General features: G+C 41.2%; 1 protein-coding gene across 13 annotated transcripts in view; it reads right to left on the reverse strand.

The window, feature by feature from the left end:
• Positions 1-18,398, reverse strand: part of DYNC1I2 (dynein cytoplasmic 1 intermediate chain 2) — a 201,492-nt gene that overhangs the window by 86,397 nt on the left and 96,697 nt on the right. The window lies entirely within an intron of this gene.

Consider the following 18,398-nt stretch of genomic DNA (forward strand, 5'->3'; position numbering starts at 1 on the left):
CCCGTATGGATCTGTGATTTACAGAGACTGAGAACATTACGATATTTGTAAACTCTATAGACTGCTTAAGGTGTAGTTTTATCCCTCCTGGGCTGTTCCAGAAGAATACCAACACACTCGAATAGAAAAACCCCTAATACAATACCAATACCCACAGTTGATCCAGAGGAAGGCAAAAAAAGAAAACTCCAATAAAGCGTTATCAAATTTGCTCCTCAAGAGGCAAATCAAATATTCCCTGGATCAACTTTAACTATAAAATATTAAATACAGTAATATTACATGCATTTAGGAAAGAATCCAGGCCTTTCTTAAAACAATCTATTGAGTTGGCCAGAACCAGCTCTTGAGGGAGTCTATTCTACATTTTTACAGCTCTTACTGCGAAGAAGCCCTTCCGTATTTGGAGAACAAATCTCTTTTCCTTTTTGTAAGCTATGGATCCATATCAACAAGCAATGATATACTCTGGTTGTGACGGAACTACTTTGTCTTATAAGAGAACAGCGGTTAATCTTGGAAACCTAAGTGTGCTGATTTTGGTGTTATAAGATAACATCCCTGAGAAAACTCAGGACGCATACTGGCAGATACTAGTCCAGTACGACCATTGTGTCCTGTGTACCAACTGTACAATTAGATTTTTGCTTTAAAACCTCAATCTGTTGAGCATCCACTGGGGCTCTATATAAGGAAACACTTTGGCAGGTAAAGGCATAATACGTATGCCGTGGTGTCCCATCTGGCAACTTGCGCAACTTTACTGGCATACAGAGTATCACATTGCTTTACTGAATTTATTTTAGCCCCGTGGTAGTGTACCTTACAGCACACATTGGTGAACAAAGAACATATAATTACCTCATTACTTTCAGAGACTACACATTATTATGCAAACTGCTGCAGAGATCACCCATCTGGGCTCGTATGAAATATTATTTTAATCTCTTTGAGACCCTGCATGGTTTTGAAACTACCTAGAAAAAGATTTTCATGTTTAGAGGTTTGGAAGTGAAATTCCAAATTATAAAGATCATTATTGTTCACGCATTGGAAATTTTAATATTATTGTTCTTGGATGTGGAGCATACATTTTAATGTTGTATGTTATAGGCCCCATTGTGCTATAGGAGATTTGGGGTATGTGACAAATGCATGTAGATATAAATCACCAAACCTTTATTTTATTATAACTTTTCCCGCGACCATCATATTAGTGCTTTTGGAATACAAGGACTGCAACTACTGTAATTATATTAATGTGGCACAATTTACAAATGGTACAGTCCTTTTAGAGCATACCACTGCTGTCCTTGGAGCAACAGGGGAGTTGGGCAGTCTGAGATTCCTTTTGTATTATGTACAGTAAATAGTAGCTTCTGGGTGTTTTCTGACATTTGGAATGCATTCAGACATGTCTGGATTATTTATGGTTCATAGAGTCTGTAATAAGGACCTTTAACGCAGGTGGATTTAGATATCTAGAACCGGAAGACGCCAAACATTTTTTGTAGATCTGGAGCTAGAATACATTTTTTTTTTTGTAATATGTTGATTTTAGTGGACATATATCTCTCCTCAACCCATGCTACATAGAAAGAAGTGGAATACAGGTATGCAATTGTTTCTGTTGAGTAACTTACAAAGCTATCAGAGATTTGCTTTCCAAAGGTTAAGGATTTTTGAGGATTGCTCTTGGTGGTGTTGAGCTACAATATTGGGGATTAACCCTGAAAAAACCCTTTTTTATGCTTTAACCACCTAAGGACCGAACCTCGGAGATTTGGTGTTTACAAGTTAAAAACAGTTTAAAACAGTTTTTTTTTTCCTAGAAAATTACTTAGAACCCCCAAACGTTATATATAACACTCTAGAGACTAAAATGGCGGCCGCTGCAATACTTTGTCACACCGTATTTGCTGAATTTTTGGGGAAAAAATACTAATTGAATACTAATTTGAATTAAAAAAATAAGACAACAGTAAAGTTAGCCCAATGTTTTTTTTTTATACTGTGAAAGATAATGTTAACCAAGTAAATTGATACCAAACATGCCAAGTTTCAAAATTCGTGGAATGGTGACAAACTTTTACCCTTAAAAATCTCCATATGCGACGTTTAAACAATTCTACAGGTTGCATGTTTTGAGTTACAGAGGAGGTCTTGGGCTAGAATTATTGCTCTTGCTCTACCGATCACGGTGATACCTCACATGTGTGATTTGAACACCTGTTTTTATATACGTTCGCTTCTGCTCGCAAGCTCGAGGGGCGGGGCACGTTTAAAAAGATTTTTTTTTTTTTTCTTATTTACCTTATACCTTTTATAGTTACACTGTTCTTTAAAAAAAAAAAAAAAAAAAAAGTGTCACTTTTATTAATGTAAACATCCCTTGTAACAGGAAAAAAAGCATGACAGGACCTCTTAAATATGAAATCTGCGGTCAAAAAGACGTCAGATCTCAAATTTACACTAGAATGCAATAATAAAAAAAAAAAGTTGCTTTAAGAGCTATGGGCTTGTGACGTTTTCACATCGCTTCCGCCCTGCAATGGTATGGAGACAAGTGGGAGCCATCTTCCCCTCACTCGTCAACATACCAAGCCAGGACGAGGGCCCGATCGCCTCCGCCGCTACCCACAGCTCTGTGGTGGGGGGGGCCCCTTTCCCGCCGCCAATAAAAGTGATCTCACGGCAAATCCACTGCAGAGACCACTTTTATCTGAAACAGAACGCTCACTGAAGAAGAGGATACAGGGGTTATGGTAGCTACATGCTGCCATAACAATTATATCCCTTTTTAAAGTGCCAACGTATATCGGCGTGAGCCGGTCCGGAAGTGGTTAATTATAATTAATGGCTTTTTGAGGGGATTGTGCATATACTGCAGTAGTGTAGGCAGAAGGTGAAAAGATGACCACTATGATTGAGGGATGAAGATTTTAAAGGATATCAAAAAAAGTAATTTTCTTTTTTTTTTAAACAAAAAACATGTCATACTTACCTTCTTTGTGCAGTTGGTTTTGCACAGAGTGGCCGCGATCCTCCTCTTCTGGGGTCCCTCAGCAGTGCTCCTCCTCTTCGAGTGCCCCAGAGAAGAGCTCTCCCTCGGGGCACCCGTGCGGGCGCGCTCCCGTGTCCTGCTGCTGCGTCTATGGACACAGACAGCAGGACTCGGCCCTGCCCCTGGCTCCCGCGCCATTAGATTTGATTGACAGCAGCGGGAGTCAATGGCGTTGCTGCTATTAATCTATCCAATCAGGACATGTAACGCCGGCTGGAGCTGGTGTGCTCGTTCCGGCGCAGGAAAGACCGGGTTCAGGTAAGTAAAACAGGGGCACAGGGGGGCTGCTACAATAAAGGGGGTTTTTCACCCTAATGCATAGAATGCATTAAGGTTACAAAACGAGGGTTTACAACCCCTTTGAGTTCACCTTTTAACAAAATAATAAATGCATTATTTTGCAGGAAAATATATACTTTTTTTTTACAGAAGCTTGCAAAGCATTACACCTGTGATCAGCAGATATGGGTACAATATCAGGCTCATGCACACTCTCCCTCCAACTTTCTGCCCGTATCTCTTTATGGGCTTGCAGTTAGCAAGCTAGAGGAAGAATGAATGAACTACGACTACTGATCAGCAAGCTTGCAGTTCATTGAAATATACAAGTCTGTCTGCCGCGGTGGAAGACGGAACTTGTAGTTAATTCACTCACAAATCCCAATGAATGATGCGACTGTGCAGGCGGAGCCCTGAACGGCCACCCCAATTTTGAATGCGACAGAGGCTGCGGGGAAGATGAACCCCTGCCTGCTGTCACAGAAAGGGGACTAAGCGAGTAAGGAGGGGTAGTCCATAGGAACGTCTTAGACCCCAAATACGAGTGTAACATGTTCCTAAATGTATACCTGGCCTTTAATGAAAGAATGTATCCTGTGAAAATGAGGAGAAATATTTGCCTAATAATTGTGCACACAGTGTATGTTTATGCATATTGTTAAAGTGGAGTTCCACCCACTTTTACAACTCTTCAGCATCCCTCACTAAACTGTGCACTGTAAACAAATTGGATACTTTTTAATTTTTTTTCTCAGCACCTACTGTATATCTGCTGTATTCATTTTTCACTTCCTCCTCCCTGGCCGCGGCCCATCGCATCATTTCCTGTTTGCAATGCCTTCTGGGAAGGGGCAGCAACTTCCTCTGAAACTGCCGTTGCTATGGAAACCTGACCTGAAACCTATTACACTGCTTGTGCTGCACTGAGCATGTGCGAGATCTGCAAGGATGAGATCCAGGAAGTAATACAGCCTGGCTTCAGATGCCCACACTTAAGATGGCCACGGCCTGCTGGAAGTTTATAAAATAACAAACTACTGCTATAAACTAACAAAACAGACCTTAGTTAACAGACTAACTTTACTAGAATACATTAAGCTTGTGTATTATAGGGGTATTTTTATTTAAAAAGTATAATTTCGGCCGGAACACCACTTTAACAATCGTCCAACTCCAAGCTGTATAAACTTGGATGCTTATTGAATTTAGGCATATCAAGTGATGTGTATTTGTGTAATAATGGAGGGTGAGGCCTAAGGGGATCAACACCCTATATCAAGGTGTGCAATTATTAGGCAGCTTCCTTTCCTCAGGCAAAATGGGTCAAAAAAGAGCTTTACCTGACTGAAAGTTAAAAATTCTAAAAAGTCTTTCAGAGGGATGCAGTACTGTTGAAATTGCTAAGATATTGGGGCATGATCACAGAATCATACATTTTGTTGCAGGTAGTCAACGGGGTCGCAAGAAATGTGTTGAGAAAAAAAAAAGACGCAAATTAACTGCCAAAGATTTGAGAAGAATCAAAACGTGAAACTACCAGGAACCCATTATCCTCCAGAACTGCAAACTACCTGGAGTGCCCAGAAGTACAAGGTGTTCAGTGCTCAGAGACATGGCCAAGATAAGGAAGGCTGAAACCCGATCACCACTGAACAAGACACATAAATTGATACGTCAAGGCTGGGCCAAGAAATACCTAAAGACAGATTTTTTTTCAAAGGTTTTATGGGCGGATGAGAGGAGAGTGACTCTTGGATGGATAGGCCTGTGGCTGGATCAGTAACGGGCACAAACTTCCACTTCAACCTCAGATGCCAACAAGGTGGAGGTGGGGTACCAATATGGGCTTGCATTATTAAAGATGAGCTAGTTGGACCTTTTTGGGTTGAAGATGGACTCAAAATCAACTCCCAAACCTACTGACAGTTTTTAGAAGGCACTTTCTTCAAACAGTGGTACAGGAAAAAGTCTGCATCTTTAAAGACTACCATGATATTTATACAGGACAATGCTGCATCGCATGCATCAAAGTACTCCACTGCGTGGCTAGCCAGTAAAGGCCCTAAAGATGAAAGAATAAATGACATGGCCCCCTTCCTCACTTGACCTAAACCCTATTGAGAGCTTCTAGGCTCTTCTTAAAACGGGAGATTTGCGGTGAAGGTAAACAGTACACCTCTCTGAACAGTGGGAGGCTGTGGTTGCAGCTGCATAAAAAATTGATTGTCAACAGATCAAGAAACAGATAGACTCCATGAATGGAAGGCTTATGACTGTTATTGAAAACAAGGGTGGCTATATTGGTCACGTTTTTTTTTTTTTTAAATGTCAGAAATGTTTATTTGTACATTTTTTACACTTTCCCTTTTAAGTTGTTTCTTTATTATTATGACTAAAAGATAAAAATAAACAAATGACATGGGAAAATTTTCATTTTTCATCTAGTTGCATAATAGTGTACACGAATAGTTGCCCAATTATTGTGCACACACAGATATTCTCCTAAGAAAGCCAAAACCTCCCTTTTACTTTCTAAAATATTCAGGTTTGAGGTTAACATTTTGGATTGACCGAGAACACTGTAGCTGTTCAATAAAGAAATGAATCCTTAAAAAAACAACTTGACTAATAATTGTGCACACAGTGTAGATAGAGAAGTAGGAGCACACCTGGTCACATCAAGCTCCCATCATAACATTATCTGGAATACAGGAAACTGCTTAAGCTCCTTGTGAACAGGAAGTACCTGGACCATCGAAATTAAGAAAACTCTGTTTTTGATGACACGTGGAAAGACAGGACAGGCTCTAGAGCTGCACTGTCGCCCTTTTAAGTAGGGAGAGCAGTGCAAAGGGGCTTGGAACATGTAATATATTTATTAAAGGTTTTTATTGGTGTCTGTGTCCCTACTAGGAAGATTCAAGTTGTCCTGGTGACCATTGTCACCAAGACAGAAAATGATGGGAAATCTGAACTTTAATAGTGGTCACCAGAAGAGATGACAGTAGATCATCCAATCAAGGTCACACTGGATAAGAAGACGTTTCATGTATAGGAGATTTCTTCACTTTAAAAGCCCCCTAAGTCATCAGTTTAGCGTTATGGAGGAAGTCTGGTGTTTGAAATATTGATGTTTTTATATATGGTAAATCTTCTATTTTAACCACTTCCTGCCCATGGCCATCAAATGATGTCCTGGATTTTGAGTTGAGATATCTGAATAATACCTGCACCTGCAGGCATCATTCATATATCTTTTTTTCTGCCAGCGACACGGTGCAAAGTAAAAACAATAATGTTTAGCCACTTGATTGTTTTTACAGGCAGCAGGAGGGGACATCCCCCCTTCCCGCCGCCCTCCAGTGCTTGTACCAGCTCGCCCGTGGGATAGGCGAGCCGGAGAATTAATCGGCCAGCGGCGGCCATCTACCAAAGAGCTGACAGAGGACCAGATGGTCCCCGGCCATCTCTATAGCCTATGGAGGCCGGGCGCGACGTTAGGACGTCATTTGCGGCCTCAGCAGATATAGACACTACCGTGTTTTTAGCTGGAAGGGCTGAGATTGTTTTTTTTTTTTTTATTTTTATCTCAGGCTTTCGAGCCTAGAGGAGAGATGTGGGGTCTTATAGACCCCACATCTCTCTGTAAAGAGGGCCTGTCATGCACTATTCCTATTACAAGGAATGTTTACAATCTTTGTAATAGGAATAAAAGTAATATTAAAAAAAAAAAAAAAAAAAATTATATATATATATATTATATATATATATATATATATATATATATATATATATATATATATATATATTTTAAAAAGGGGAAAGTGTAACAAAAATAAAATAAATAAAAAAATGAAAACGCCCCGTCCCCGCACGCAGAAGCGAACGCATACATACATCACGCCCACATATGTAAACAACGTTCAAACCACACATGTAAAGTGTCACTGCAAACGTTAGAGCGAGCGCAATAATTCTAGCCCAATACTTTCTCTGAAATTCTTAACAGGTAACCTTGTAAACATTTTTAAAGTGTCGCCATGGAGATTTTTTAAGTACCGATGTGTGGCGCCATGCCATGAGTGTTCGCAATTTATAAGCGGGACAGGTTAGGTATCTATTTACTCGGCGTAACATCTTTCACGTTATACAAAACAATAAAAAAAAAAAAAAATCAGTCTAACTTAAGCGTTTATTTATTTATTTAATTCATGAAACATTTGAAAAATTGCTGCGCAAATACCGTGCGGCATAAAAAGTTGCAACGGCCGCCATTTTATTCCCTAGGGTCTCAGCTAATATATATATATTTTCTGGCAAAAAAAATTATAGTTTTTTTAGGGAACAGAGGAATGCCAGAATAGGCCTGGAAGTGGTTAACAAATGACTAAGAGCTGATTTCTCTCACTTTATAGAGATTTTCCCTCACTTACTATTTCTTCTCCAGTACAGGAAGTCAAGATAACCCCCTCAAATGGACACAAACAGAAAAAAAAAACTGACGGATTTTAAAGTGGCATTAAACCCCAAACTTTAAATTTCATCTAAATGTGTAACATAATATCTATTTATGTGTGTTTTTTTTTCCCAAAAGTTTTCCTATGGCTGGCTTCACTTTGTGATCGTGCCTGTTCCCTATTCAGAGTTGCCACTTGTTCTGTGTGTGTTCCATTTTAATGGTAGGTCCACTTTAAGGAGGGAACACCAATTACATTTCCACAAATAGAGACGACCATTTAAATCTATGAATTAAAAAAAAAAAAAAAAATCAAACCAAAATGTGGAAAAGGAAACAAAAAATGAAAAGTCAAACAAAAAAAACTGGAAGCAGTTAGTTATAGTAATACTTCAAAATGTATAGAATACATATGTATGGCTGTATAGAATGTTTAGGTATGGCCACATATAAGCAGACCAAAGAAAATTTGTTTATCAACCTTTCCAAATGATCTTTGAAAAATTCCTGAAAATAACAAATGAATGAGTGTTTTAATGCAACACCATCATACCCTAGCTTTTAACATTATGTATTCACCCTCTAGGTATTTTTGCATCTACATTTTCCTTTTCTTCAGTTAAAGTGCAATGCATAATAGATGTAAAATAAAGATGAGGGGGAAGAAAAAAAAAAAGAAAAAAAAAAAAAAAAAAAAAAAAACTTTGAATGAACTTCCAAGCTGTTAAGACCCCAAGTGTCACGTCAATGTATCAATGAATATTCATTGCTGTTTCCTAAGTGGTTAACTCCATGCTTTTTTTGACAGCAGATCTAAGGTTACATGCGGAATAGTAAAAATGGCAGCAAAGTAGCGGTTGCCTTAAGGAATGACAAACCTCTTGTCAATAGATGCTAAAGCCAGGTTTAATGAACCGATGAATTTTTACTTTGAGATAACATCAAAATTGTGATGTATTTTGGTGAGATGGAAGGTAAAACAGCTCTGGAAATTAGGCTGCAGACGACAATAACACTATAGAGCAAAATTCCAGTTGTCTGAATAATATTTTGCTGCAGAGCAGGTTAATCAAAGTTAAATCATCTGTGAAATGGGTGCCTTTTGTTAAGCTCAAGGTGTCTTCATATCAAGGTTTTTCTAGCAAGATTTCATTTAAGATTTTGGGCATGCCCGATGGAAGGGAGGGGGGTAGGGAGACTGTGCTATGCACAAACAAGGGCATTAAGATATGTATATTTAGAGCACGTCAGTATGTCAGAGAAAGATGCAGGCAGGCAATCCCACGGATAACCTATTCTTTATGCATGACGAACACAGGCTCTCTGCATGCTCCAAGTCGGAATTTAGATTAATTCTGTAAAACAAAAGCTTAATGGGAAAATTGAGTTCAATTAACAAGAGCCTTCTATTAAAATAAAGAATAAATGACAAGAAGTGGCGGGATACAAAGATAATGTCATACAGGGGAGCTAATGGGTGATCAGTACAACTGTTGTGGCAGGGTTACTTGCATTACCTCCATCGCTCAGTATAGAGGTTACATGGAAATCTATAATATTAATTATACTTAGACTTATTTATGAAACTCTGTTTAATTATTAAGAACTATTTCAGATATTTGGGAGATAGAAGTGTAATATGTAAGGCCTCTATGGAATCCTTTACAAGTCATAGTGTTTTAAACACCTCCTGCTGCCCGCCACTTTACGGGTCCTTGTTCTCTATTCTTAAGCATCCGAACTGAAATACATCTCTGGAGGAACCTAATTTTGACAGGTACCTGCCCCCACTTCTGCTCAGATCACCTAGCTGATCCTAGTAAGTTCTCCCCTCCCTCCCCACAGTCTTCTGGGACACGCCATAGGTCCCAGAAGACTCCGGGGCCATTCGAGTGCAGCATGGCTCATGTACGTGTAGTGTGAAGCTGCAAGTAGAACAGCTAGCTGCCCACAGTTATGATGTTGGCACCAGGAACCAAGAGGCTAGTGAAGAATTAGCCCGGGTGAGGACGGTGCTGGATCTCTGGATTTTTAAGTGTCCTTTTATTACCACTACAGTATTTGTAGATGCTGACTCTTATTTTTCTTTTCCCCAGAGTGAACAAGCTTATTATAAAAGGGACACTAAATAATGTCCTTATTATTGAAAAAAAAAAATAAAAAAACGATAGAAATGGCATGGATGGGCAAATAGAGCACCATACTCCTAACTGGGAAATAGGAAAATACAAAGTATGGGCTTTAACAATGCTCAACATCCCAGAAAATGCATACAAGACGACTTTAAAAAAAAAAAAAAAAAAAAAAAAAAAATTACCTTTTTATTCCATACAAAACAAAAGACTTCTTAAAAACCAGCAATTATTTAAAAGCAAGTATACCAGACACAATAGCCTTTAGCCTAAATCATATGGTAAATATCATAGATAACCCCAAAAGGAACATATATCTAAGTTGGTAATGGGCATCTCTGGGGTGCCGAGCACCGTTAAAACCCCATGTTTTACGCTTTTATTTTTTTCTTATTATTACTTAGCGGCCTTGTAATCTATTTTTCATGAAATAATTTCTTACGGTGCGTTTCTGCCTCCTTGTAATGTCCTTCGGTAGCTATTTAAATCTCTCCTTTTCTTCCTCACTTCCCTATGTTTGGAGCAAGCAGTGGACGTGAGTTGCGGTCATGTGCAATGCTCAATGCAGAATAAACATCCCATAGTCCATCCTAAGAGCAAGCGAAAGGGGGTAGCCATGTTCCCACATACAGTGAACCATGAAGAATGAGCAATAATCTATAGATTTTTAAAATGTATTTTAGTTTAATGTTACTTTAAGCATTACCCTTCGCCAAAGCTTTAGCATTTATCTTCTTGAAGTTTGTTTTCTGTCAAAAATAATACTACAAGAAGGCTCAATCTATTAATCTAGAACACCTATTTACCATAAGTCTTATTGTGGATGTTCATTTCAAGTGAAAATACTTGTTGTTCTGGTAAATAACGATTGTTATAGCTCAGAAAAATTAGTCTGTGCTTTATTTTGAAATAGCGAAAGTAACTTCAGCAAGTTACACCTGCACAGGATCAAGTATCTAAAGTATGAAATTGACATTTTATTTTAAAAAATGTAGTACTGTAGACAGTTATAGATGGAAGAGAGCCGCTGCAGAATTCTAAGGAACAGAGAAAAAGACATCGGGGTCGATAAAACTGGAAGCGCAAAATCTGGTGCAGCTCTGCATAGAAACCAGCCTCCAAGTTTTTTGCCAAAGCTTAAAGTGGTTGCAAACCCATTTTGTTGATTTTTACCTATAGGTAAGCCTAGAATAAGGCTTACCTATAGGTAGTGGAAATATATTTCACTTGTAGTGTGCCAATTTCGTCATCGGTGCATGCGCTGTGAAGAAACGGACCACCGTGTCGTTTGTTCCCCCAGCGTGTGCCGTGACTGATGGATCCCGCGCGCATGCGTGGGAGTGACGTCATGCAATTCCGGCCAGTCACAGAGCCGGAGTCCGTGGCCCCGGAAGGAAGAGGGGTAAATATGGACGCGGCCTGCTCGGGGGACAGCGCAGGCTTTGTTTGCATGTAAGTGTGATGCATACTAGCCCATTATGCTTTTCATTTGCAGGCCTTGCGGGGATCAAAAGAGGAAGTAAAACCCATTAGGGTTTACTTCCTCTTTAAAGCTATTGTAAACAATCACCTTGTAAAACAACCTATTCAGTTTAATATAGAAATGAGTGGCAAAACATTTTTGTATAAAAAAGAAAAAAAAAACAAAAACACACACACACTATAAATACCCTTTTTTTTGTTCTCAGCTTAATAAGAGCTGGGGGGTGGAGAAGCAGCAGCACACTGAACTTTTCAGTAAATGGCTGTGAAGGGGGGCGTGTCAGGACAAGTCTGATCATTGGAGAGCAGGCTGAGTTCCCAGCATAGCTAGAGAACTGACCACAGTGTGTTCTCCTGCTTAGTGTGGTCAGTTTTTAGTAGGAAAGCAGAGGGACTAGCAGGAACACTAGAGATTTTACATAAAGGAAGCAATACAAAGAGCAGGATACTTTCTCATACAAATACATAGTACAGCAGACACATATGAGTAATATGAAATGAGGGGGTAAAAAAGGCTTTAATTGAACCAGCTAAAGTTAGAAGTTGATTGGCTACCTTGCTTAGCTGCACCAGATTTTGCACTCTCCAGTTTTAGTAAATCAACAGGTAGGTTGGCAGGTGTAACAGACTCAGTTGTAATTTATGGAAATCATAACCATCAGCTTTAGACCCCTTTCATACTGGGGCGCTTTACAGGTTCTACAGCACTAAAAATAGCGCCTACAAAGAGCCCTGAAAGAGTCGCTCCTGTCTCTTCAGTGTGAAAGCCCGAGGGCTTTCACACTGGAGCGGTGCGCTGGCAGGACGGTAGTCCTGCTAGCAGCATCTTTGGAGCGGTGAAGGAGCGGTGTGTATACCACTCCTCCACCGCTCCTGCCCTTTGAAATCAATGGGCAGCGTGGCTATACCGCCGGCAAATTGCTGCTGCAGCAGCACTTTGCGGGTGGTTTTAACCCTTTTTCGGCCGCTAGCGGGGGTTAAAAGCGGTCGAATACCTCCGCAAATACGACGGTAAGGCGCCGCTAAAAATAGCGGCACTTTACCGCCGACGCCGCCCCAGTGTGAAAGGGGCTTTACATTTGTCAACAATGGTTATAATGGTGTAACAAGTTTGACTAAAGTTCCTCTTACAAACACCTTTCTCATTTAGATGGGAACTGCTAGTAGAGGAAGTAAAGTTGACAATATGTGAACATCCTAGTCATGGAGCTCAAAAATAGATTTATATAAACTAAGACTTTAACATACTGCTAAGAGTCTGGCAATGGGAGAGGAGTATCAGGATGGAAATTGAATACTCCATGAGCAATCATACTATCTAGCACATGAAGCTGGCAGAGACCCTGATCAGATCATGGTACGGGAGATCCCAACATTTGACTTAAAGCGGAGTTCCACACAAAAATGGAACTTCTGCTTTTCGGAACCCTCCCCCCCTCCGGTGTCACATTTGGCACCTTTCAGGGGGGAGGGGGGTGCAGATACCTGTCTAAGACAGGTATTTGCACCCACTTCCGGCATAGACTCCCATGGGAGTCTATGCCTCTTCCTGTCCCTCCGCGCTATCTCCTGGGAAACACACAGCTCCCAGGAGATAGCGGGGACCAGTTACGATGCGCAGCGCGACTCGCGCATGCGCAGTAGGGAACCGGGAAGTGAAGCCGCAACGCTTCACTTCCTGATTCCCTCACCTAGGATGGCGGCGGCAGCTGCCGAGAACTGAGCGGGTTCTCGGCGTTGCCTGCCGACATCGCTGGACCCTGGGACAGGTAAGTGGCCATTTATTAAAAGTCAGCAGCTGCAGTATTTGTAGCTGCTGGCTTTTAATATTTTTTTTTTTTGGCGGTTTAGGTGGACCCCCACTTTAAGCCAGGGTTTGTTATGTTGTCACAGTCCAGTGCTCTATTATAACATATTTAACAGCACCTCATTAAGTAATGGATAAGAATTCTTCCGAAAACTTAAGAATAATGAATTCTTACATTTTATTGACATGACTCAAAAGGTTGAAATGGCACACAAATTTGGTGATCAGGTCATGACCACTACTTTGAAGACAGGTGCATAAACAGGCATTCTTATGTTGGCTGAGCATCTGATATCTTTTCTTAAAGGGTTAGTTCACCCTTACCAAAAAAACTGACTATGCAAGTAGGGGTGTCTGTAGATTAAAAAAAAACTGTTTAGCTGTTACTGAAGCTGAATAATGCCCTTTCTCTAGGTGTAGACCAGAGATAGGCAACCTTTGCAAGGGTGTGAGATCTACCTGGACAACATGGAAGAGAAGATCACCAGGGTGCGGAAACCTTTATATATATATATATATATATATATATATATATATATATATATATATATATATATATATATATATATATATATATATATATATATATATAGCAAGCCCCAAATAAAAAGTAAAGACGGCATAAAGAAAAAACTTAGAAAAATCCTATAAAACCAATGTCACTGTAAAAATATAAAAACTTAGCCTATCTTAAAATTTAGCTTCAGTGAGAAACTCAGCATTCACTTTCATTCATATTTTTTTTTTCATATCTGGGGAGTAATCTGTCACTCCCAAAAGTCTAATGCCAGAGTTCATCATGAAAGCAGAACATCTAGTACTACAGGCTGATTTTTTCAACTAGTTTCAGGCCTGGCTATGTGCTCTGATCTCTGGCCAGTGTAAGTCGTATGCAGGGAAGTGCAAAGAGGTTAGTAGTAAGTAGGGCAGTGTAAAGAGGTAAAATGGGATGAAGAGAAGTGTACAGAGGTCATCAGTATGAAGAGCAATGTATAAGGATTAGTAGGGCAGGAGGGCACAGTACTGGGGGGGGGATCAGGAGGGCACAGTACTGGGGGGGGATCAGGAGGGCACAGTACTGGGGGGGGGGGGATCAGGAGGGCACAGTACTGGGGGGGGGGGGATCAGGAGGGCACAGTACTGGGGGGGGGGGGGGATCAGGAGGGCACAGTACTGGGGGGGGGGGATCAGGAGGGCACAGTACTGGGGGGGGGGGATCAGGAGGGCACAGTACTGGGGGGGGGATCAGGAGGGCACAGTACTGGGGGGGGGATCAGGAGGGCACAGTACTGGGGGGGGGATCAGGAGGGCACAGTGCTGGGGGGGTCATCAGGAGGGCACGGTACTGGGGGGGGGTCATCAGGAGGGCACGGTACTGGGGGGGGGGGGGTCATCAGGAGGGCACGGTACTGGGGGGGGGGGGGGTCAGGAAGGCACGGTACTGGGGGGGGGAATCAGGAGGGAATGGTGCTGGGGGGGGGGGTTGGGATCAGGAGGGGAGGGCACGGTACGGGGGGGGAGATCATGAGGGCACGTTACTGGGGGATCTGGAGAAAAAACAGTACTGGGGGATCAGGAAAAAAGGTCCAGAGACAAAGTTGACACTGTGTGCAGTCGTCCACTGGAGGAGATGCCACTGTAAGTAGTTCTGGCAGCCACCAGAGTCCTGGGGAAGGGGCCGTCTAAAAGCCAGAAGTGACGCAGATGGTGAGCCAGAAATGAAGTCACAGTCAGACGAGGCAGGTGGGAGCTCAGCTGGATGGAATTCTAGCCATGCAGTGGTTGAGTGTGCGCCTGCGCAGTCTGCAGCCGTGGGGGGAGAAACACAGGCTCGACAACACAGGGACCTTTTCGCAATCTGTCAACTGCCCGCAATCGATGAGCTGACGACCCCCAGTGTAGGCCATTCATGTACTTTGTGAAGCCTGACTAGAAAACTCCTAAGATGTTGCTAAGTGAGGCTTAGTCATTTCTGATCGCCTTCACCATCTCAGGATTGAGCTCTTTCACTGATTCAAATCCCCTCACATGCACTTTTTCCCTCCTGATGCAGTAGTTCTGAGCTCAGAGCCTGAGGGCTCAATCCTGTGATGGAGAAGATGAACAGTAATGACTAGGTCTTACTTAGCCAGTCCTAGCAACGTCCTGGGAGTATTCCAGTCAGACTTCAAGAAGTACGTAAAAGGCCTACACTAGCAAGGGCATTATTCAACTTCAATCAAAGCTGCAAAGCTTGTTTTTATCTACAGACATATGCAGTTTATTAGTAAAGGTGAACTAACACTATAAAGAAAACTACAGGGGTTGGTTGGGAATACCAAGTAATTAACACTGTTGCCTTCCACCCCTTTGCTGAGGTGAGTCTACTGGGATCTGAAGACATCCATAGATATGGTTGTCTGCTGTTACATCCAGGTGCATATATACCATATTTATCAGTGTATAACACGCACCCCAATTTTAGGAGGGAAGTTTAAAGGAATAAAATCTTACATTTTAAATAAAGAACTTTGAAGCAAAATTAGGGTTACAGCTCATCAACGCACCCTGCTCAGTGCCCATCTGCAGCCATTAAATTGACCAACAATGCAGCCTGTTCAGTGCCCATCTGCAGTCTCACCTTTCCCATCACTGCAGGCTCGCCAGTGTTGGATTATCCCTGCTGTCTCTGAGGGAAGGGGAGGAGCGAGCGCCGCCGAATTACAGAGCCGTGATCTCCTGAGTACCCGGCGCTCCATCACTCACAGCCACGCCTCCTGGCCCTGCTCATATGATAGACAGAACAGTGGCCCAATGCGGGGCCAGGAGGCGTGGCTGTGAGTGACAGAGCGCCAAGTACACAGAAGATCGCGGCTCTATGTATTTCAGCGGCGCTCACTCCTCTTCCCTCAGAGACAGAAGGTATCGGTGTATAACACGCACCTACGATTTCCCCCCAACTTTAAGGGGGAAAAAAAGTGCGTGTTATACGCCGATAAATACGGTAGTAATGTGGAAAATACAGCACAGTTTTCTAGAAGTTTCTTTACTTTACCGTTTACTTTATTAAAGTTACTTACACCTAAATGCATGAATGCTTGACAGCTGTCAGACACCTTCCCATTATAGGAAAACAATGTTTTTGAGCAAGCCCTAATCAGTCACTGCCGGTTTCTGAAAGCCAAGCTGAAGTTGTGGTTATTTACTATGATCAGTTGATCACAAATGTCTTCCTTTCACTGCACGCTGTTCTTTTATATCCTTTATATTTATATTGTGTTTGCTCTCTTTGTACATTTTCAGGTTTTTACTTGTAACTGCGAGTCATTTAAGAATCCCGCTGAGAGATGAGCATTATATAAATAAACATTATTATTACTATGCTCAAACAGTGAATAAATAAAAAAGGGATTTTGTACCCAGCTCTACACTGCAGCACACAGCTGTGGTCTAACCCCTCTACAGACTTCATTATGGAGTATGGGGTATACACGTTTCCACAGTGCCTACACTAATCTCAAACTCCCTTCTCGATCGCTCAGAAGATGATTTCAGGTGCCTGTCACACAGTTATTTACAGATGCATCTAAGAATAAAAGAAAAAAAAAAAAACCTATGTTCATTTATTTCACTGAGAGCTCCGTTGTTCCAGCTGCATTTCCTAAGAGCTGTCTCTGAACCCTGGCGTAAGATCACTTTATCTCTTCTCAACTTAACAGCTTTTAAAAGCAAATGAATACATACATATATAATGCGTAAACCATGTCATGTGCGACATCACATTTTATTTCACAGCCTGTTTTTCTTTATTCGGTGGAGGAGCATAGGTTTGCTTTGTCTAGTGTGACAAAAAGGCCAAGGTCTATTCATTTTTAATCCTTACCAATGAAAAGTTTGCTTTTTATATGGTGTGCAAGTCTTTAAAGCATATTTACAACAAAACAAAATCAAATATTTATTATACAGTAGCTTACCAGTCCTTAAATGTGGTAGCTGAACTTTATTTTCTTATTTTTCACCTGGCAATCCTGTGAACACCACGCTTCCTGTCCCTGGGTGTATACGCTCACTCTCTCCACTGTATCTATGGAAGAAGCCGTGTCTGATAGGCAGACCGGAATTCAAACATGTCTGCATATGTTCATCTCTATTAAAATGTGGGTAGATGGGATTAGTAGTTGACAGGGACATTGCATTTCTGGCATGATCAACATGTATTTTCTGTACTTGCTGAAAATATTAAAAGAAAATGAAAACGAATGCAACCACATCTATTGACTGACAAAGTGCGATATGTATTACATTTTTGTTCTTTGGTTTAGTTATTCTTTAACCCCCCTCCCCCGCATCGAAACTGAACCTGCATTGTACTTTAACCCTTTTGCTGCCAGAGCCGTTTTTGTGCACGTTTAAAAAATAATTTTAGGCTGAAGATTACACAAAACACCCCAAAATTATATATTTTCTGAAAGCAGACAACCTAGAAAAGAAAATAGTGGCAGGTCGAATTTTTTATGTCACACGTTATTACCACAAAGGTCTAGGAAACTGAAAATTTTAGTAAAAAAAACAAAAAACCAAACACACTAAAGTGAATTTTAGGGCAGACGAATGCAATAAACGACCCACATTTTTGGTAAAATATAACAGATGAGGTTGCACTGAGTAAATAGATACCCAACATGTCAAACATTAAATTTGTGTGTGCCAGTGAAATGGCGACAAACTTCAGTACCCTATATTTTCTAAAGGGCGACGCTTCAAAAGCCCCCTATAGGTATCAGTTTAGTGTTACGAAGGAGGTCTGGGGCTAGAATTATTGCTCACTCCAGCGTGCACAGCGATATCACAATCGTTTTCATGTGTAGGCGCCCCAGACACATGCGTTTATGTTTGTGTTTGTATGTGCGTATATGTGGGGGTGGGGTGCCTCAACTTTTTTGGGGGGGGGGCATTTTATGTGCTTTGGTGTAACTTTTTTTTTTTTTTTTTTAAATGCAATCTACAATGCAGATTGCATTGCAAAACAAGAATCAATGAACTACCACATCGCTCACACAGCACCGTAGTAGTTCATTGACAACTACAAGCCAAGAGCTGCGAAGGATGTTGGTACTTGTAGTTCATTCATTCAAAGAACTCGGTGAAAGAATGACGCAGCCATGTGGGCAGAGCCCCATATAGCAGCACTCTTTTCAA

The sequence above is a fragment of the Aquarana catesbeiana genome, linkage group LG06 (genome assembly GCF_042186555.1).
Source record: "Aquarana catesbeiana isolate 2022-GZ linkage group LG06, ASM4218655v1, whole genome shotgun sequence".
Classification (NCBI taxonomy): Eukaryota; Metazoa; Chordata; class Amphibia; order Anura; family Ranidae; genus Aquarana; species Aquarana catesbeiana.